We start from the raw sequence: 23,232 nt of genomic DNA on the forward strand, positions 1-23,232 counted from the left end.
GTAATGCCGTCAGTGTAGCCAATGCCCAGAAGGGAGTCTCCAGTGTAGGTTTCCACTGACAATTCATATTCTTGGGCTCTGTTTTCCAAATTTCTATTACTAAGTCAGATGGAGGAGGTATACGGGGTGGAGGGGGGCTGTGTCTGTCACATAGGTGACAAAGATATTCCTCTGGGGTTTAGCTGGTTCTGATCCTCCCTCAAAGAGAGTTCATTCTGTGATGAAAAACCCCAGCCATTGACCACATGTACATGCATGAGCCAATCGTACAAACGGATACCCGGCAGACCAATCCTCCCATCATAAGGATTTTTGGTCAATGCATTGGGACCAAGAATCCCATAACAGAATTGTTTGAGCACTTCTACCGATTGGACAAAGTCTTCCAGGAGATTAAATAGTATATTTTGGAGCAGATAGAGAAACTTAGACAGTACAATCATATTATATTGGGTAGCTCTACCCATCAGTGATAATAGGAGTGATCTCCAATATCCTACATCGTCTCTGTACCCCTCCAGTATCCGATCCAAGTTGTTTTCCCAAACGGCTGCAGGATCTGTCATGACCCAGACTCCCAAATAATGGAGGCCCTCTGGGGAAAAGCATAGGGGGCAGGCTCAGTCCCTAGGGGACATTGTGTTTACAGAAATATGACTGACTTCTGCCAGTTGATAAATATTCCTGAGTATGTGTAGTGTAAAATATGTCAAGCATGTGAAGAACTCTAGGGTCTGATCCTATGGGGTCAACTAAATGCAATAGGATATCATCCATGTACAAAAAGATAGTGCCTTCCCAGTCCTTGGCCCACCGAAGTCCCCAGAGCTGGGCGTGCACCCTAACCTAGCCTGCCAGTGGCTCTAAAACCAGTGTGAAGAGCAGAGGAGAGAATGTGGGTATCCCTGTTGCAATGCACGGCCTATGGGAATCACAGAGACAATAACCAATTCACCCTTGTGCTGGCCACCTGGCTAGTGTACAACAGCCTTTGCAGGAATTTTTTGTTGTTCAGATCTACCCATAGGATGTACCTGTAACAGAATCCAATGCCCACCTGGCATCCAGTGAGAGGAACACTGTGGACTCCACAATCTCCTGCCTCCGTGCCAGGCAACTATAAAGTCTGTGCAGGTTTTGTCGGGTGGGGCACCTGGACTGGTCCACTTCTCCCAATTTCACTTGGGTTAGTCTGTTTGTGAGTGCTTTAGCAAGAATGTTTATTACCTCTGTATTAAGTAGGATGGCTGGTCAGTATGTGTCACATTGCTTAGGGGGGTTACCCTCTTTTTGGATCAGGACAATTGTGGCAGTTCTCAAATAAAGATGAACTGTGCCCACTTTCTTGGTGAAGTGATACATCTGCCTCAGCTGCCCCATCACCAGGTGTGCCACACACTCATAAAATTCTGGTAGGAGACCATTGGGTCCTGGTGTCCTCCCATCCCGGAAACTGGCGTATGGCTTCACGTATCTCATGTATCTGGATTTTTGAGCCCGATGGGGTTTGCCTCGATGTGGGAAGGTCACCAGCGAAGGCTTGAACGTCCACCATAAGGCAGCTCGGTCCCAAGCTGTACAGATCTTCCAGGTGTGTCCCTATGGTCTGGGAAATGTTGTGTGCCCTTGGTTGTGGTGGCTTCCGATCCTCCACTAGATAATGGATCCATCTCCTCCTGCGCACTAGCCATACAATCAATTGCCCCAGCATTGTTACCTAATGCATACAGTCAGTGTTGTTTGGATCTGTATTTGGCCCTTGCCTCATCTTTCACCCAGTTACAATGCTTCTCTCTGATGAGTTGGTGTAGTTAATCAGGTGTAGGAGATCCCGCCCATTCATAGTACACTTCCAGTTCAGATATCATTCTTTGTTTCTCTTTCTTTTTCCCCATTAGGTATGTGAGTAAGCCACATCTTACATCCACTTTGTAGGTCTCCCATATTGAAGCATCTGAGGGGACTGAGCCAGCATTCTATTTAAAATAGAGCTCCGTGACAGAAGTCAGATGGGTTCTCATGTCCCAGTCTCTCAACTACCAGGGGTTCAACCTTCAGGTTTATGAGACCTCCCCAGGTGTGTGAATACCAAAAAGTTGTCAGAGATGCGCCTGGGCAGATATGCAGTATGACTGTATTGCTTGCCTTGGGTCTGAGGGACCAGGAGATGGTCCATTAGGGACATGGATCCTGCCAATCCTGCTGCATAGGAGTAGCCGCTATCCACAGGTCTTGCCTCGCGCCATATGTCTATCATGCTAATTGCCAATATAGATGTCTTCAATCGGGTATCCTTGCCTGGTGGTCTCCAATTAAGTGTAATCCTATTCATTTCAGTGTATAATATAAGGTTCAGGTCACCTCCTAGAATCTTATTCCCATGTGAAATCTGCATCAGCCAGTCCCCTTTAGCATCTAGGCCTGTGGGCTTGGTGGGAAGTACCACGAAGCAATCTCAATCTGTTCCCCATTCCAATCCCTCAGGATCGCAGTGTAACAGCCACCCGGGTCAGTCCAAGCCCTCTGGCCCAGCAGGGATTGAGTCCATTTCACCAGTATATCACCCCACTGGATCCCGTAGAAAAACCTGAGTGTGCTAAATATCTATGACACCCCCTTCCCAAGAAAGTGCTTTAAATACCCACCACATGTGTTTATGTATGAAGTTTATACTCAGGTTCCATCTGTTCAAATACAATGACACCTCCCATCTTTTAGGTTTGTTCCCGAGGCATCCACATTGCAGGAGAGCAGGGTGAACCTTGCATTATCATCCCCAGTGTCCAACCTCATTTCTGATGATCCCACCCCTATTGCCAGGACCCTCTGCTCCTTGTAGAATGTCATTCTTATGCTGCTGTGTCAATGGCAACCCCTCAAAACAATACCGTCACCCTACATCTGAAGGCTGTGAATTTGGAATAACCACTCCCCCATGCCTGGGGTGTCTGCCGCCCTTCCAGCCCAAAAATGAAACCTAATGAAAACTAAACAATGATCATGAACAAAGCTCAATGTATGAGGTTGGTGACTGTCTCAGCTTGTCCCTTTGAATTGTAACAAATTGTCCTGTCCGCTCCTCGCCCAAGGCCACAGTAATGGTATATCCCTTCTCAGTAGCACACTCATCTCCAATCATAGGGAGTGTCACCAGAACAAGTTGCGTTTCCACCCGGGGTCCTCTCTGTGCAGGTGCGATAGTGGGGGGCCGCCTCCCAGGACCAATCATATGCTACCCCTCCAACCAGTCCCAGGTCTTCTCCCATGTCTTACAGAGGCAAACCTTGCCATCCTCCACTATGCTGAGGTTTGCTGTGAATAGTAGGGAATATTGTAGATCATGCTTCCTGAATTCCACTTTAAATTTTTTGTTGAAGGAGCATCTCTTCGCTCGTACCTCCTGCTTGAAGTCAGGGAGCACCATGATAATGTGGTTCTCGTAAAGGAGCGGCCCCGGCGTCAGGCTGCCTACAGCACAGTCTCCCTGTCTTTCAAATATGGAAAGCAGGCAATGATGAATCTCAATCTCACTCCAGGTTTTGCTACTGTCCCAAGTATCCTGTGTACCCTTTCAACTGCAAAATGCAGTGAGACATCCACTGAGGTCAGCCCGGTGAAGAAGAACTCCTCTATAGATTTCTCCACATTATTGCCTTCTGCTTTCTCTGGGATTCCCACGCATTGAACATTGTTGTGGCGTGACTTGCCTTCAGAATCCCCAGCACATGAGTGGATTCATTTGGTGGTTTCATGGCCGTGTCAGATTTCAGCCGTCAGGGTTTTCATGGATCCAAAGTGTTTTCCGTCATTGTCACATGTTCTGCCATCCAGTCCATGTCCAACTGAATCAACATGACATATGTCGCCACAGTGTCTATTTTCAATTTATTGCAGCAGTTCCTTAAGCATGGGATCTCAAGTCCCTCCCAGGTCCCCAATCAGCTCCTTTGTCCCCATACAGCTCTGCTGCGTCCCTGTGTTCATCCTCTCTCTGGAAGGCATATTTTTTCTAGACTGTGCGAATGAAAATCTCTCTCGTCTCGTACCATAGTGCTGTAGGTCCCTGTGGGGGTCTGCTGAGTATCTCGGTTTCAGGGCATGTGTGGCAAGTTTTGCATCATCAGAAACCAGTGGGATTAGAGTTCACAGCTGAGGCCGCTTGGTGGTTTCTGGTTGTAGGGATGTTGAGAGGGCCAGGGGGGAGACACATCAAGTCGCAATGCTCAGAGGTTGTCCTGGGACCCAGCATTTATCTGTCCAGAAGGGCCCAATGCCCCCCTCCTCTGTAGGGCCCATGATGTATCGTGAGGGCAGGTGTGTCAGAAAGCTAGTCATCTATGGCTCCTCCTCCTCCCACACCTTAGGCCAGGCTCTCAGGGGGGAGGATCCCAGCAATCCCAGGTCCCTGCAGGGAGTGCAGAGGGAGGGTGAGGAGAATTCCCCTTTCTGTAGCAGCTGTCAGGGCAGAGGTGTCAGGTGCAACCCCCAGCTCCACGTCCACCTCCTCGTCCGGGCTTTCCCTGCTCACCGGAGCCAGACGCCATCTTCATTCTGAGGCCCCTAGCTATGGCACATGTTCGCTACAGAACAGGACGTCTTTGCCCCAGGACCACCTTTTTGGGACTCCCCACAGCACAAGACTGAGTCAGGGATCCTCTGCTGGCCCCCGGGGATATGATTCTAGCCACAGCATGCAGCTCAAAGTGGAAGCCCACTTGCTAGGCTTTCCATGTCCTAGTCACTTGCCCCCCCCCCCCATAAAAACACCATTATTTAGGAGTAGTATTCAACAGCCCTCTGCACCAAAAGGAGCTCATTTAATTTCTATGGTGTCTCCTTTATCCATCCTTCAGTGTTTATGTCCATTTCCCTTCAATATCAGGAATCTTAGCAATACACTTCCACTGTAAGGGTGAGTATCCTCACCTACATCCTGTGCACATGATCAAGTCAGGTGGTGTCAAAATGTAACCTGCCATCATACTTCATTCTGGTTTACTCTGACACTCACAAAGTGTGTAACACCGACCCCAGACTCACACATGTACATAGTCGCATGTTTAAGCATTCAGATAACAACAGCAAGACTACACGAGCGAGGCAGTAGCACACCACTCCTCTGACAAAGTTAAAACGGTGTGGACACATTAGGATCTGCTTCACATGATCCCAAGGCCTGCTACATCCTCGTGCAGAATGTGTGGTGCTAATTTAAAGAAAATATAAGCCCCCCAGAACAAACAACTCACCCACCCCCCCCACCCGGTGGTGACTACATTATAAAGGAAGAGTAAGAAAATAATACATAGGAGGCAAGTTCTGACTTGGCATAGTGACTAGTGGAGATGTTAAAGCAGTCCCAAAGTATACCTTTGGGGCCTCAGAGTGTCAAAGTGTCAAAAGGGAAACCTATATTTGGAAGAGGTGCATGACCCGCACCGTCAGAGGATAGAAGGCAGACCCTGAGACAGAAAGTCTACCAGAGGACCCCAGCTGAGCACAAAGTCTTCGTATTTGTCCCGGAAAATGTCCGCAAGACGTTCCATGGAAAGTATCCTTCACACAGTCGGACATGCCACTGCGATGTCGCCGGGGTATCCGCCTTCTTCCATGCAGCTGCAATAGTGAGCTTGGCTGTCCCAGACACGTCCACATAATCGCTTTGTTAGTTTTAGTTTGCCTGGCCATAGTTTTAAATGAGTCATTAATTCAAAAAGTAATGTATACGATTTTTATAAACATGATTACAGATGTTCAGTAATCTGTACAACTTTGCCTCTTAATTTTCTTTTGCGTGTGAAAATCTTTGCTAATTTATTTTCAGGACATTGTGTATAATTAACCAAAGAAATTTCAAAGCACTGGATTCTGTTGAAAGTGCTAAACACAAAAATAAATTGCAAACCAAATATTGTTTTTATTAATATACTAGCAGCCCGCCCCAGCGTTGCCTGGGGCAGAAGGGGGCTGGGGGCAGCATTTCAGGCTTGCGTGCACTCCCGCCCCGGCCCCCGCCCGCCACAACATTGTCTATGTCCCGGACAATTTCGTGGCGGGCGGGGGCCGGGGCGGGAGTGCACGCAAGCCTGAAATACTGCCCCCAGAGCCTGAGCCTTACCTCAGCCGCATTTGTTCAGGGCCAACCTCCCGCACCGGCTCCCTCCCGCCCCGACATTTCCCGTGTCCCAGAGCCTTACCTGAGCCGCATCTCCTCCCCACGCTCCTCACTTCACCCCCGCTCCTCCTCGTCATGACGCACCTGCGCTGCCGCTCCTCCCCGCGCTCCTCACTTCACCGCCGCTCCTTATCGTCATCACATACGTTGCGGCCAGCGCTACGTCGCGGCCAGAGCAACGTTGCAGTCGGCGCTACTTTCAGGACACTACTTTTTTTTTTAAGTTATATTTTTAAATTTACTTTTTTTTTTTTTTCTATAGCCTATGTCCATCTGCACACCCTGAGGATTACAACAATGTATTGGGTGTGTGGATTGGCTCTGTGGTTCCCGAGTTTACCTTGCCAAAAGGTTTGTGTTCCTTCTTTATAATAGTAGTATAGACTAGCAGCCCGGCCTGACCTTGTCTGGTAGCAATCATGCTTCAGGACCCCAGCCCGCCCCGGCGTTGTCCGTGGGTCCCCCGGATCCTTCCTTTATATATTGCAGTATTATACCTCTATGTTTCCTTTGTACGTGTTTGTAACCTGCACACGTCACATTTTGCTCATGTAATGCACCGTTTGCTAGCTGTTGTATTTAGTTGGCTCACGAATCTAACTTTTGTAATGCACTCACTTTTGTAATGCACGGTTTGCTACCTCTTTTGCTTCATTTAATGCTCACTGCTCCTCCCCGTCTGTATTTCACTTACGCTCACCGCTCCTCCCCGCCACTTTTTCTCCATGTAATGCACCGTATGTTACCTCTTGTATGTTGTTGGCTCACGATTCTAACTTTTGTACGGTTCTCACTTTTATAATGCACCCACTTTTGTAATGTCCGTGGGGCCCCCGGAGCCTTCCTTCATATATTGCAGTATTATACCTCTATGTTTCGTTGGTACGCTTTTGTAACCTGCACGTGTCACTTTTTCCTCATGTATTGCACCATTTGCTAGCTCTTGTATTTTGTTGGCTCACGATTCTCACTTTTGTAATGCACGGTTTGCTACCTCTTTTGCTTCATTTAATGCTGACCGCTCCTCCTCGCCTGTATTTCACCTACGCTCACTGCTCCTCCCCGCCTGTATTTCACCTACGCCAACCGCTCCTCCCCGCCTGTATTTCACCTACGCTCACCGCTCCTGCCCGCCTGTATTTCACCTACGCTCACCGCTCCTCCCCGCCTGTATTTCACCTACGTTGACCGCTCCTCCCCGCCTGTATTTCACCTACGCTCACCGCTCCTCCCCGCCTGTATTTCACCTACGCTCACTGCTCCTCCCCGCCTGTATTTCACTTACACTGACCGCTCCTCCCCGCCTGTATTTCACCTACGTTCACCGCTCCTCCCCGCCTGTAGCTTTTGTATTTCACCTACCTCAGCCGCCGCTCACCGCTCCTCCCCGCCTGTCCGCCACTCCTCGCCACTCCTCACCGCCTGTCCGACGCTCCTCCCCGCGCTGATGTCCGCCGCTCCTCCCTGGCTCCTGATGTCAGCTCGCACGTCGCGGCCGGCCGGCGCTACTTCCAAGGGACTACTTTTTTTTTTTAGGCAAATATTTTAAATAACATATATTTTTTTATTTTATATAGCCTATGTCCATCTACAGACCCTGCCAATTCCAACGATGTATCGGGTGTTTGGGTTGGCGCTGTGGTTCCCGAGTTTACCCGCCTCAAAGGTTCAAAGTTCTTCCTTTATAATAGTAGTATAGATTTAAATGTTATACTTTTCGAAACAAAGTATTACAACAATGTGTAAAAATAATTTCCCTTCAACTTCCCTTGTTTTTGTAAATAAAATAACAACAATGTAAACATTTCTTGATTATGAATGGATAGAAACTAAGAAAGCAACTGTTCCCTCTGTCTAACATCCATTAATTGTTTGCCATATTTTAGATAGTTTGGAGGTGCAATTTGATTTAAACACCAATACCCATGCCGAAAGTTTTAGTCATGCATTTAGTAATTTTTAAAAAGTGAGTTTACTTGTTGCAATGCACGCTACATTGCACCAAAGCAGGGAATGAGATATGCAGATCCATATGTTAGTAGCAATGGAGCTGTCCTCCTGATTCCCTTTCATACAATACAGCACTGCAGCTTTGTTTGCTTTACTGTGTGATTTTTAAGTAAATATGCCCCTCACTACACAGGCATGAATGATGAAAAATGTTTGTTAAAAAGTGAAATAGCTTTTTTTCGAACTTTATTTTCCATGCAACACAGTACTATCTTACATTTAGTAACTCTTGGCCATAGCTTACTTCAGAACTCAGCAGCCAGACTTACCCTCAACCTCCCATACATATCACAAATCAAACCACACCTCAAGGAGTTCCACTGGCTCTAATACACAAATGTGAGCAATTGAAAACTCCTCACCCAAACCTTTAAAGCATTGCACAATACAGGCCCACCTACGTGAAGAATCTCGCCTCGATCTACACAACCTTCAGACACCTCCACTCTGCTGGAGTTTTACTCACTCACGTCCCACGTATTCACAGAAACAGATCCTACATTGCTTACAAAGTATAAGACGACCTCCCACTACACATCAGAGCCTGCTCCTCTCCCTATGGAATTCCGCAGGAAGCTGAAAACCTGGGGCCTTATTTATGAAGGCCTTGCGTCAGTTTTGCGCCGCCGGTGCTTCACTTTTTGTGACGCACCAGCGGTGTAAAAAATGCGCCTTGTTGCGCCATATTTAAAAAGTTAAGAAACAACAAAAGCGCAGTAAGTTTTTATTTTTTATTTTTAGACGAAATTGTCATTTTTCATATAAACGAAGCGAGGGATTTTGATAAGGTAGTGAAAGAAGGAATCAAAAAATCATAGAAAAAACAAATGGATAATACCTAAGTGCAAGTGCTCAATCACACGAACTCTTCAATCATCCAACATACGTTCCGTGAAGCAATCAAACACAAGGCTTCTTCCACACTGGGTCAGACATACAGGTAAGATGAGATTGAGAAAAAAAAGAAAGACAAAAGAGACAGAGAATTTAATACCCTCACCTAGAGTAAAAGAATCTATTATTGTTTTAAAGGGTGGGGTATTAATGGGATTTTTTTACAACAATTTTTTTGAAAATCACATTGGTCAATCAAATGAGAATATTGTTTGTGATTTTCAATACAATGTTGGAACATGCTGATGGCCTGGTATTTTGACTGAAATGTGATTTTCAAAAAGAATTGTTGTAAAAAAATCCCATTAATACCCCACCCTTTTTCTACGATTTTTTGATTCCTTCTTTCACTACTTTATCAAAAGAAAGAATTTTAAATACCTGTTGCCACTCTTCATTTATATGAAAAATGACAATTTCGTCTAAAAATAAAAAATAAAAACTTTCTCATCATTAAAAAGATAAAAATTAAATTGATTAAATCCGACATTTGTTTGTCCTTTGTATGTGGCAATAGTTTAAAGTCGTTGCTCATCTAAAATAGTTGGATCCATTGAGCAGTACTGGCATTTTGTTTTGTTTATATTTAAAAAGTGACATATCTAGGTAGATGCGTCACTTTTTAAACCCCTGCGCCACATTATACCTGCGTCAGGTATAATGTATGCAGAGGGGGCATTCCCCCGCAAAAAGCCTCGTAATAGTGACGCAGTGAAATCTATGAGATTTCCCTGCGTCACTTTTAGGATGCTGTGGGGTCAAAATCTTGCGCCTGCCTCACAGCAGGCGTAAGACTGACGCACGCCCTTTCACATGGGGCTTTCCCCATGTGAAAGGACGCATTGCTGGAGTTGCGTCACTTTTGTGACACACTCCAGCAATGCATCACTTTTGCGCTTACAGATACGTCAGAAATACTGACGTATCTGTAACTCCTTGCGACATGATGCGTCATACATTAAATATGACGCATCAGGAATGTCGTAAGGAGTGCGCAGTGAAAAGTGACGCATCGCTGTTTTTCAAGCAGCGATGCGTCACTTTTCATAAATGAGGCCCAATGTGTTTTGTCCCTGTGTGGCTTGTGGTGGTAAATCTTCCTTAGTTTGAGGGCTGTAGCAGAAACATAAGCTGGGTGTTTCAAACCCCTCCACAGTCAGACACTCTGCCAGAAACACAGCCATGAATGACTTTCTTGCGAGGGCTGTTGGAGTTATAGACAAAGAAATGCCGCTTGCAAAGAGGAGATTGTCTCTTATTTCTGATAATCTGGACTTGGCCCTTCCCACTTCTGCTAGGGCTGAGTTGGACCCCATCGGGGCTCACTATGTGGAGGTTCAGGGGGTCTTGCTAAGCATGCCTCAGGGCTTGGCCAGCTTCACCTTGGTGAAGAAACAGCCTCACAATTCGCAACTCACTGCTACAAGCTGAATCATGCATAGGTCTCCTGCAGGCACCCCGTTGCTAAATAAAAACGTGCTTTGTCTTGAGAAAGTTTGTTTGCCAAATGTTCACAGCAGTATGTTCATACACCACCAGCACATCTGTGCACAAATCATAGGTGTGAGTCTGTCCCATTAGTGTGTGACAGGGGCGGCCTTAGGCATGAGCAAGCTGTGCACCTGCACTGGGCCGGCACGCCAATATATATCCTTAATATAATAATCCCCAGAGGATGGATACATATTTGCGTGGCGGCCCCTGGCAGGGATTTGGCGGCCTCTGGCTCTGTTCCACTTCTAAACACCCTGGCCCTTATTTATGAGGCCTTGCGTCAGTTTTGCGCCGCTGGTGCGTCACTTTTTGTGACACACCAGCGGCGCACAAAATGCGCCTTGTTGCGCCATATTTAAAAAGTGACGCATCTAGGTAGATGCGTCACTTTTTAAACCCCTGCGCCACATTATACCTGCGTCAGGTATAATGTATGCAGAGGGGGCGTTCCCTCGCAAAAAGCCTCGTAATAGTGACGCAGTGAAATCTATGAGATTTCACTGCGTCACTTTTAGGATGCTGTTGCGCCAAAATCTTGCGCCTGCCTCACAGCAGGCGTAAGACTGACGCAAGCCCTTTCACATGGGGCTTTCCCCATGTGAAAGGACCCATTGCTGGAGTTGCGTCACTTTTGTGACACACTCCAGCAATGCGTCACTTTTGCCCTTACAGATGCGTCAGAAGTACTGACGTATCTGTAAGTCCTTGCGACATGATGAGTCATACATTAAATATGACGCATCATTGGTGTCGCAAGGAGTGCGCAGTGAAAAGTGACGCATCGCTGTTTTCACGCAGCGATGCGTCACTTTTCATAAATGAGGCCCCTGGCTCTTTGATTAATCCCCCCTTGACCCATGGCGAGCAGGGCCGGACTGGGAACCACAACCGGCCCTGGCAAAGTGCGGGGGGGGGGGGAGGGGGATTGCTGCCGTGCTCTTTGCCGGTGCCGGTTTTTGGCCGATTTTGTTACAGGGCCGATTTTGAGCTATGCTGCAAAAACGGCCCTGTAACAAAAACGGCCCCCAGGGGCCCAAAACCGTCCCCCACCCGTGCGGCGCACCGGGGGATTGCCCGGTGCCCGCTATGGCCAGCCCAGGCCTGATGGCGAGGCTAGTCACGCATCTGCTCAGCGCCAGGGCACCCATAGTGTACACTACAAATTCTGATAGCATAACAAAACAAGCAGGGCTGGACTGGCCATTTTGCTACTCTTGCATTTTCTCTGTGAGCTGCAGGCTAGGAGGCTGCTTTTACAGCTGAGTGGGCTGCCATGACCCTCCCATGAAAGTCGCCATGGCACCAGTCCTGGAGGGTAGGGCTAGTTTGAACTTTTTTGCCGGGGCTGATTTTAAGCTCTAGTTTGGATCTGAAAGCATGGGATTTCACATTATAACACACAGGGCTACTTATCCCAATTGCACATATTGTCACAAGTCATTTACATTTATTTATTTAGTTAAAGAGGTATTTATTAAAGCAATACATGCCACCAAAGACTCTTCGAAGCGCTGACTATTGTTGTTGCCACATCATTCAAAATATTAAAGGAAATTCAAAGGAAAATATCAGATCAGCATCTTCACACATAGTAAATAATCTATTTTAGGAGGTCTTGTTTGCTTATCGTTCAAATCTTTTTTAAAGATTCATATGTGTAATTTTTAGGTCTGGCTTGCCAGCGCATCTGTCTGCAAGACCTATTAAAAAATACACACAGTGTGCTTTGGCTACACTCAGAGTTCCACTCATACTTCAAACTATCTCAGAATTATTGCTCTCTCTTCTCATGCTATTGGTTGTTTTGTGTATCATCTGACCTTCTACGGAGTGCTTGTATTGCAATACTGAGGACTATTTTACACCTTGAACGCACTAAGAATCATCACCCATTACATTCTTTATCCCATAGATGGATGGTATACAGAAAGCAACCGTTTCTTGGTTTTCCAAGCAGCAAAATGCTTTAGTCAGGACTCAAAATGCGAGGCAGAGCTATTGGCTTTGCCAAATCATACTTATTTCTGGATGAATCTGAACAGTAAACGCTGTGTTGTTCTTGAATTTTGATTGTGCAATTGGACTATGACCTCCACTGCTATAACACACGTGATTAGCAGAGGGTCATTGGTAATGATATAGGCAGGAAAGCCAAAATATGTACACCTCTGCACAGCAGCAGCAACCAACCATGACCAGGGCTGGACTGGCCATGGCAGTCATCAGGCGTTTCCCTGGTAGGCTGGAAGGGGGTTGGTTGTGTTACAAAGGCCAATTTTGCAGCAGTGTGCTGTATCAGCCCCAAGTAAAACACAAAGCGACCCCGCAGCCGCAAAACCAGCCGCCACCCTTCCAGCCTCCTGTGGACTGCTCTGATAAAATTGCCAGGGCTGTTTTGGGGTTCACAGCCGGGCCCTGAGCATGGCACACACCATAAGGTATTAATGAAGGTACACTGAGCTGAAAAAGTTAATAAAACAATTGCTAAAGAGGTTGTGTAAATCATTCACAATTCCCCACCCTTCTATATTCAACAATCAAAGACAATTATCAAGTTTGTCACTAATCATTTTAAGCTTGGTTGCTCTTTAGTGATTTGGCAGTGGAAATAATGACAGGGTTGTTCTCCTGCAGAGCTTCTGCTGGAACATATATGACAAGTATTGCAAACTCAACTTCAGACTCTGGGAGTATTTTCCTTTTTTTGTTGTAAAAGGCGTTAGGTTTTAGATAATGGTAGAATGCAGATTATAATCAGAGGTGTAACAGTAACCCCTGAGGTGCGGGGGATGGGTGTGCGAGCACAGGCTCTCTGCATGGGCAGCGGGCCCTTGGTCTGAGGGATACTGACTGGTCCTGAGCATGGGCGCCCCCTTCCATTTATTTATTTTGCAGGGGCCACCCTCAGGTTTCATTATGCTACTGATTAGAATGTGAAGGTGGATTGATGCATATGCGGATGTGTGAAGCACGTCTGTCTTGGAAACTGACAGGTATGGAATGTATAGGTTTGATCGCTGAGGTAGATGGGAATTGTCTTTGATCGGTTTTGGTGCTCTGTGGTTCACTTTTATGCAAGGTGCTACCTTAGGCAGATTTGCTTTACTGGACTTGGCATCCACACTGTGATTGAACCCTACATGATGATCCAGCTGCACATAATGTTGGGCAAATTGGGCCTCATTTATGAAAAGTATTGCATCGCTAGTTGAAAACAGCGATGTGACATTTTCCATTGCGGGCTCCTTGTGACACTTGGATGTGCCGAATTTACAGTACGGCGCTCCATGTCGCAAGGATTGACCAGATACGTCAGGAATCTGGTGGAGTGTGTCGGAAAACAGAAGCAACTCCAACAATGTGTTACTACACATGGGCGAGTTCCAAAAGTGCCTGTGTCAGTCCTTATGCCTGCTGTGACACAGTGAGCTCGTAGAAGTGGCGCAGTGAAATCTCATAGATCTCACTGCACCACTTCTCTGAGCCTTATTTACGGGAGAACGACCACCCTGAATACAGTTTACCTGACGCAGGTATATTGTAGCACATGGGTTTACAAAGTGTCGCATCCACCTAAATGCATCACTTTGGAAATATGGCGCAGTGTGACGCTTTGTTTATGTCGCCACAGCGTCACAAAAAAGTGACGCAACCGCAGCATAAGGCCTCATAAACAAGGCACATTGTTTGAGAAAAGATATCAAGAGCCACTATTAAGAAAGAACATGGTTGTTACAGACAAGTGCTTAACCTCACCAACAAGTGATGAAAAAAACATTCGGAACTATTTGCTCGCAACCAGAGAATTCACATATACCGACTGAGGTCTGCACGTTCATGATTGATGTGAGATCTACTGTTTCTACTTCAAGGCGCTCTCAATGTATTTTTATGACCCCGTTGTTTTAAGCTTTTTAGATGTCTGCTATTTTTATTGTTGCAGTTAATTGTTTTGCAAAGTCCAAAAGTCTATGGCTATTTTTACTATTTTAATGTGTCTGTTTTGTTGTATGCCTAAAGTCGGTGGCTGCTTTCATCATATTCACTTTATTTATTTTGTGCGGTTTATCGAAAGGCTGGTGTACAACCACCATCACCTTTTCCTGAAGCTCCGGGAGGAACAGCAATAAATAGGAATGTTAGATTGGATTCATTATTAGGGTAGGAGGCAGTAACCGAACGAATAAATTATTTGACACAAAAAGAATTTATTTTATTGAAACGCTGTCTACTAGACGGAGGTTTAAGAGAGTTTAAACACTTGCCAGAATTACAAAATGCTGAACAGTTAATTGTATTGAAATGTGCTGGAAGCAGCTGGAAGAAAAATAAAGCAATAAAGTCCACTCAGTATGATATACAAGATACACATTTCACAGATTAGTTTGCGATTAGCGTGCTACCATTCTTAGTTCAATGGCAGTGCCAGTAATAAGTCACTTTGAAAACATTTGCTGTGATCTTTTTTTTAAGGAATAAGATCTTAATGAAAAAAAAGACTTATAGAGTCTAAGAAAGACAGTAGGCATGGACCGACATTACTTTACAGGCGACCATAAATATTGATACAGGAATTTAACAACCTGAACGTAAAGTTCACGAGAATCTATTTCTATTTTCCAGGATTTATATAGCACATGACTACCCAACGGGCCGCCCAGCGCTGGTAAAGACCTTCACTCTGGATAAGGATATCTATGAGTCAATAAAATAGATGGGTTTTCAGGAGTTTCCTAAAGGCGATTTGTGATTTCTCCTGCCTAATGTGAGTTGGGAGCTCATTCCAGAGCTGAGGAGCTAGAATTCGAAAGGACCTTCAGCCTCTCCGTACTCTCTTAACCCCTTGGCCGCGGGGGTAATTCCCCCGCTGTGCTGGGGGAGGGGTGGCGGGTGCAGCGCCCCGGTGCTCATGACGAGCTCATGACGAGCTCAGCGATGTGCTCATGACCACACCCGTTTCCGTGGAACGCTCAGCACAGCAGGGGAATTTCCCCCGCGTGTGAGCGCCATGAGCATGGGAGTGGTTAATCCTAGGAATAAGAAGAAAGTGTTGACCCTTGGAATGTAGGAACGTTTGGGGAAGTAGGGAGAGATTAGACGTTGAATTGGCAGTGGTCCTTTTGTACAGCTCGAAAAACCAGGCAGGGGGACTTGAAATGTATTCTTTTTTTGGACTGGCAGCCAGTTAAGAGCTGCCAGAGCATGGGCAATTGAGGTGCGTTTGGGGATGCTGAAAAGCGTGCATGCTGCTGCATTCTGTATTATCTGCAGTCGGTTGGGACCCTATCTAAGTAAAGGGAGTTCCCTTAGTCCAAGCACGAGATAATGAGGCCCTGAGCTACTATTCTTTGCAGGTTGATAATAAGCCAGCTCAAGAACTTTCTTAAGGTGCGAAGATGTCCAAAGCAGCATGTTGTCAACTTTTTCACCTGGATTTCCATAGTGAGTCTCTCATTGATTCAGAAACCTAAACTCTTCACTGATGGAGCAGGTGCTGAGAGCAATCGTAGCTCATGTGGCCAGCTAAGTTCATTCCAAAGGGAGGGGTTGTTTCCTACTACCAACAACTCTGTTTTTTTTCCATTCAGCTTTAGATGACTGTCCGGCACCCAGCTAGTAACATGCTTGAGACAAGCATTTAGCTTCAGCATTTAACATGCTTGAGAGCAAAATGACAATCTGAGTGTCATCTGCATACTAGACAAGCGCAAACCCATATGTTTGCACAATTTCTTAGTTTTAGTTTCAGGAGTTAGGGCTGTGCCAGAGAAAGAGGGTAACTGAAAGAGAACTTGTGTGCATCTATCATTGTGAATCATCTTGCCAATTCAAATTCCCGTCACATTAGAAGTAGTAAAGTTAATGTTATAGCATGGGAGTTGTTAAAAAATTAAGCAGCAGTAATGAATCCCAATATTTTATTAAGAGTAGTAGGAGGTAAACACAATTGTAAATATTCACTGCATTGTGCTAGTAAAATGGACGGTAAACAGCAGGGAGTAATGTGGAAGCTGAGAGGTTCTACAATGGAGATAATGGGGGCAACAAAAAAATAAATTTCTTAATGTTTATAGTGAAAATTTAGGATATATGTTGGGTTCAAACTTGTGATGGTTTCAGTAAGGAATGGATTAAGAAATGCTTCCATGACCTACAGGATTGAACTGAAAGAAGGGGACTATATAGAGGTACCACTGAATATCTTTTTCTAATGATCACAACATTTTAAAGCAACATTTGTGAAAAGTTATGTAGCCAAGTTTGAACCATTCAGGAAACTACTTAGGAAAAATTTGTAATTTGTGAGGGAGAGTTAACCAAGAATTGCATTTCAGATGATTAAGAAGGAAGTTGTGAATACACCCTCTTTAATGTCATTTGAGGTTGGAAGAGAATGAATGTTTACTAGGCATGCCATCAATTATGATATTGGGGCAGTGCTTTTACACAAGCAAAAATATAATCAACGGATAATTACTTATGGATCACTGACTCCTTGAGAACTGTAACATAATTATTATTGAATAGAGCATGGATTGGGTGCATGTAGATGAATAGTAGAACTCTAAAGGATGTTTTTGTAGGGGGAGGCAGGATTGTGATCCATATGGATCACAATTTCCTGGTCAATGTATTTTACATCTGGGGAACAGACGTCTCCTTACATTCCCCCAAGCCAGCTTTGGCTTCCAATGGCCACAGTCAACTTGAGGGCTGTGAAAGCATGAACACAGGGTCTTTCTTCTCACACTGACCAATGCAGGAACATTCCATTCTCCTTAAGCGGTGTGTGTGACAAGCTTAACATTTATATTTGTCTAATGGTTGCCTTCCCATTATTTGTTAAATAAACTACCCAATTGAAGGTAGTATCAACACTTTCTCCTGCAATGCCATTTCTTGCCTCATTCATGTGTAAAGAGGCTTTGGTCAGAGAATGATGCATTGGAACAAATTGGTTCCCCTATTGTATACAGTGTTCATCACTCTATTAGATTAATTTTTTGGCCCGATTTTTGCTTCCTTTATCAGCAGCAGGAGCCATATTTCTGCTGGATTCTTTCTTCTGGATGAACAAATACTGGGCTTTTTCTTAATCCTGAAATCAGAAGTTTGGGTGCCTTGCTTGTCAACTTCTGTATCATCTGTTATCTTCAAGCAGGAATGACCAATTTCGACAAGGGGACTTTTCTGCCCATTACGCTTTTTCTTCCTAACTGAACCCTCTTAAGGAGATACTTAACACCTTACACATGAACATACAAAAAGATATCACAGCACTCTGAAAAGGGTTAAATGAAGTTGTCAAATGTATAGAGTCCCAGATGCAGTCTGATAGTCCAAAAAGTAAAAAGTCCAGTATGTTGAATTCCAGTATCTTTATTTTGTGAAAGTTGAAATCTTCAACAACATAAGTTAAGTGATGTCACGAAGCACAGTCAACACATGTTTAGTCAAACAAGTTACTTCTTCAAGGCTCTTTCTGAAATGAATATTGCTCCAACATTGAAAACAAGTTGCTTCCAGGGGGCTCCATCCCGGTTAAAGGAGTTTACCAGATCTTCCTTATGAAACAGGAGCTTATCAAATTTCCTATGAAGGAGCCTCTGTTTCTCATTATTCACTGTGTTTCGGATGGACCGCACTTCATAACTGTAGTGCCTATAGTCACTTGACCATGTGTCCTTACTTAGGAGCTTTTGTTTCTTCCCATTTACTATGTTTCAGACGGACTGTACTGTGTAATGGTATTGACTATGGTCATTTGACCTCGTGACCTTACTGGATTTATTGTTAGATTGTGGTATTTTGGGGGATCTTCTGACATATCCACTTACTCATTGTTACTGACCAATTTACTATGACAGAACTCTTTACTTTTTTTATTCTCCTTGGAGGTTCAATTACAGCTTATTTTTCATCGACTACTTATGCAAGCTTTTTTTTTTATTGGCCAGGGTGGACTCTGTGGAACTCATTGGCAGCTAATAAACATCACTATCGTCATGAGCAAGGGTGGTCTGTTATAGGTGCTACTCACTTCAGATGTACCAGGGAGATCAGTTGCTCACTGTAATTATGTTTTATTCTGTTACACTTCTTTCACTCAATACATTCTTTAGATATCTGTTTCACATTATTCTTTACTCATAATTCATTCTGGGTACTTCCAATATATGACATTAAACTCACTCAGGATGGATGTCATATTGAGACAGGAAAGTTGAGATTATCTTAATCCAAAATGGTGAATTAAATCTCACAACATCTCTCCCATAACACAAACAGGATTTTAATCTAAGTGGCAATTGCATTTTCAACTCTAAATGTCGACGCTACAACGGAGGGCTAGCACTTCCTGTTCCTTTTGATTGCTGTTTGTATTGCAGTTAGAACTCAGAAATTAAAGCCTTGTTTAGTGCTGGAATTATGCACTCAAGATTCTGTGGAATTACTGAAGAAGTATACTCAAGTGTGTAATTATGAACTTTTTACACAAGGTTTGAAACTTATATTTTTGTTTGTTTACTTTTCATTATGAATTCATGAACGGTATCAGAAGTATCAGTTTCCTATTAACTTTTTCTGAAAAAGTATGTCCTTTCTACCTCTGAACATCTTAAGATCCAGTACGATATCCTTTTTATGCATGAGTACAGATCTATCGGTGCTCATTTTGTATTAATATTGTTCTTGCATATTTTTGTTTATTTCCAGTTTATCTTTGGCACACTGTACACAGATAACATTAACGGAAAAAATAGTTAGCAAAGGAAAGTTTTCATTGTTTTTTTTTTAATTTTTTCATATTTTCAAATTTTCCCCCCTTTTTTGCAAAGTAGGCAGAGCAAATAAACAAACAGAACAACAAATTACATTACCAGTACAGATACATTCTTTTCGCCAAGGGGGAAAAACAAAATAGAAAGTAAATAAAATATTACATACTAAAATACCAGCAAATTTGTCGGTTAATCTTGGCTCATTCCGTGCCAGACAGCATTAAATCTTCACATTGATTTTAAGCCTCTGGCCTTAGCCAAGGCCTTCCCTTGCACAAACACCTCCATAACAACAGCCCACCACTCTTCTGCATTACAAGGTCTAGAGGAAATCCCAGCCCTAGAGATAGCCAATCTATCAGTAACTATAATTATAGATGTTAGTGTACAGCGTGCCATATTAGCATCCCGATACTCTACACACTTAGGACAATTAACCCTGCTACTTAAATCATGAGCTCCTGTATGCCCCCAACTAGCTATTTTATTGGGCGTGTAATATAGCATGCATACTGTCCTAAATTGTTGAAGCCTCAAATTGATAGACCAAACGGTGTCTTATAGCGTTGAAAGTGCCTATTCCAACATTATAGACGTTACTTCCGTCACAAGAGTTGAGCTCCATTTTGTTGCTAACTGTAAGCAAGGATCAGGTCTATCCTGACAAAAAAGGCTATATGCCGCACATATTGTCTTCTTCTAGGGAGGTTCATGTAAAAATAACAGTATTTGATGAGTCTCTACTGAATTAAGACACTGTGATCTCACAAAGATATCTATTGTTGTGGTATCAGAAAAGTATCCTGCAGGTTTTGAAAGGTTCGAAAGCCATCAAAAGCATAAAGGTCTTCCAACTTGTCCACTCCAAGTCTAGCCCATTGTTTTGCTACTCCATCATGAAATATATCCGTAAGGAGGGGATTATCCCACAAATTAAATTTATTAAAATACATTGGTAAGGAATACCTGATAGCTATTTCTCGCCATATAGAAACTAAATCCCTAAGCACCCTTTTAAAGTAATTCGGGTCATGAATCCGGTAGAGAAACCTACAGCTATCCCGGTTTAACAAGAGTTTATGATTGTAATCCGGAGCTCTATTAGAAAGTAGGCTAGATAATCTATTCACAAAAGATGCCCAATAATAAAATGTATAATCAGGGAGAGAAAGGCTGCTATAAAGGAAAGTTTTAATTGTCATCATTTGTTTTTTAGAAAGAGTCCTGCAGTATAATCTATGATTCTAAATACTGTCTTTAATGCTGTAGGATTAGAGGCAGTGAGCGCTAAACAACAAGCAAAATCCTTACTTGTTCCAAGCCGAATGGTGGTACTACACCTAATGTTTCTCTTCCCCATTCCCCTACCCTCGCGGAGGTCTTAGGTGTTCAAAGTATAGAAAACCTAGAGGTCAGCATGGGCAAGACAGAGAAGCTTCTGACTCCTGACATTCCTGAGTGCTGGGTGAGTCATGACATGGACGCTCTAACTGATAGATGGGTTTGTGAATGTACTGCATGCACCAGGCCTGACATATTTGCTAATTTTGTACAACCAATTTACCCCAAAGTACTTGGAGCAAGTTGGCTATAGATGTTATACAACCTCTTCCAGTGTTTTCTGTTTGTATAGAATCATTTGCTATGGTTCTAATAGATCAACATTCAAAGTAGCCTGAGCTATACATAATAAGCAACAAGACTAAGGAAATTGGAGCTTTCTATGGAAGGTCTTCTGAAAGAATTGGTTAAATTGGGTAACTTAAACATGCAAGGGTGGCAAACTTTTATCCAGAAGTCAATGATCAAGAAGTTTGCTTTTGGTTTACATTTGGGGGCTTGTTTACAGTTTGGAAGACGGGTACTCTACCACAAACTCTCCTAAGCTATTGGCTCGCGCACTCTATTTAGAGTGGGGTGAACCATTATGTTTCTGCTAGTGGAGTCTCTGTTGGCTCCACCCATGGAAAGCGTAGGCCAATGGTCCCATGGACTCTGCCACACTGATTGTTGCTGAACCACGCTGGCCACCCTCTCATAAAGCCCTGAGCTACCACCGAAATAGAATTTTGAAGATCAGAACTCAGGCAGTTTAAGGAGCAGGCAGCCGCCTGCCGAACTGCGTCTCCCCCTTTCAGGTCCAAGCATTTGTTATCCTGTGAGCAGTCTCTTGGCACCTGTCTGAGAAAATCTTTTGCATGGCTCCCCAACAGTACTATCTACCTCAGTAAAGAGCCTCTGGGTCATTATAGATAGTGACTTATCATTAAAAGCCCAAGTAGGTTCAATGGTTTCCAAATGCTTCCATCAGTTACGAAAGATTAGGAAAATCAGCCGCTTGCTGACTCATGCAGCACTAGTACAGGTAACGATGGATTTGGTATTATCGCATTTGGATTATGCTAACTCAATCTACCTAGGGCTGCCACCCTTCCTCACTAAGAGGCTTCAAATGGTCCAGAATCACGCGGCCAGGCTGATCCATCAACAACCTAGATGGCAATCGGCCAGACCACTGCTGAAGAAACTACACTGGCTCCTGATATCTCAAAGGACGGAATTCAAGACGGGATGTTTGCTCCTCAAAGCATTACATGGCAAGAGCCCTAAATTTATCAATACTCTCCTAACTAGGTACATACCCTCCCGCAACCTCCGTTCAATGCATCTCCAGCTACTGACCACTCCTACCTGTAAACGGAAATGACAAGGTGGACGGAGGTTTGCATACTTGGCCACTAGACTTTGGAATTCATTCCCTCTGGAGAACCGTTCCTGCACAGACTTACTCAAATTCAGGAAGTTGCTTAAAACGTGGTTGTTTATAAAAGCGCACGTATAATCTCCCTCTGTTCTCGGTATGTTCCAAACAGCGCCATAAAACCCCTGGGTGTATGTGCGCTTTATAAGCAACTTGTAACATAACATGTAAGAACCCCTCAAATTTGAGCACGGTTACCCCCCTTTTGGTCCAGACTGGGATATTGATGGAGGACTTCTACAAACATGCTGAGAATACCAAGACGAAGTTAAAAGCACGGGGTTATCCCAACAAATTGATAAAACATGCACTCAAAGTACAATATTAAGAAAACGATCTGCAATTTCTTAAAAGCAAATACAATGCAGTGGAACAGCAATAAGTGCATTCAACAAACAAAAAAAAGAATAGTAACAGTTTAAAAACTATTCAAAATTCTCGAACAATGTGAAAAGAAAACTGCACTAATGAGAATTTGATTATGTTAAACTTATATTGGCAAACCTTTGTCTCAATTTTTACAGTTTCATCTTTGTTTTGTATTAAAGTTTTATTGTGACTTTATAAGCCAATGTGTGAACCAAGTGCCAGTCATTTGAAAAAAAGTAAAAGGTGTTCAGTGCAGGTATGAAGTGAACGAGACTTAAATGATCCACAAAATCAGGTGGCATAAAATTCACTTTAGAGTTGAGACATTGTGCTTTTAAAAGCAAGCGTTGCTATCTAAGATTTAAAATTAGGTCATTTAAATAAAAATCACAATGAAAAAAAACAATAGACATGAAAAAACGAAGTAAAAAATGTTGAGCATTTCAATATAAATCTTAACGTATATACACAACCAAACGCATAGATTACTCCATGATTTGTTTTATTTTGATATCGGTTTCCTCCTCTTCTTCATCTTCATCAGCAGTGGCATGCATTTCTTTTGGAAACTTATTGTATGTTGTAAAATAACCAAGGACACGAAAAACGCTACCTGATAGTGCACATAAAGTTCAGAATATTTATAGGGAACTGCTCACAGATTTGCTGTTTAATACTGTTAATTCTAACACTGCAGCACGGATTTTAACATACAACAAACTTGTATTGAAGTCCAGCTTTTCAAA

This window comes from Lissotriton vulgaris, chromosome 7, assembly GCF_964263255.1.
Source record: "Lissotriton vulgaris chromosome 7, aLisVul1.2, whole genome shotgun sequence".
Lineage (NCBI taxonomy): Eukaryota > Metazoa > Chordata > Amphibia > Caudata > Salamandridae > Lissotriton > Lissotriton vulgaris.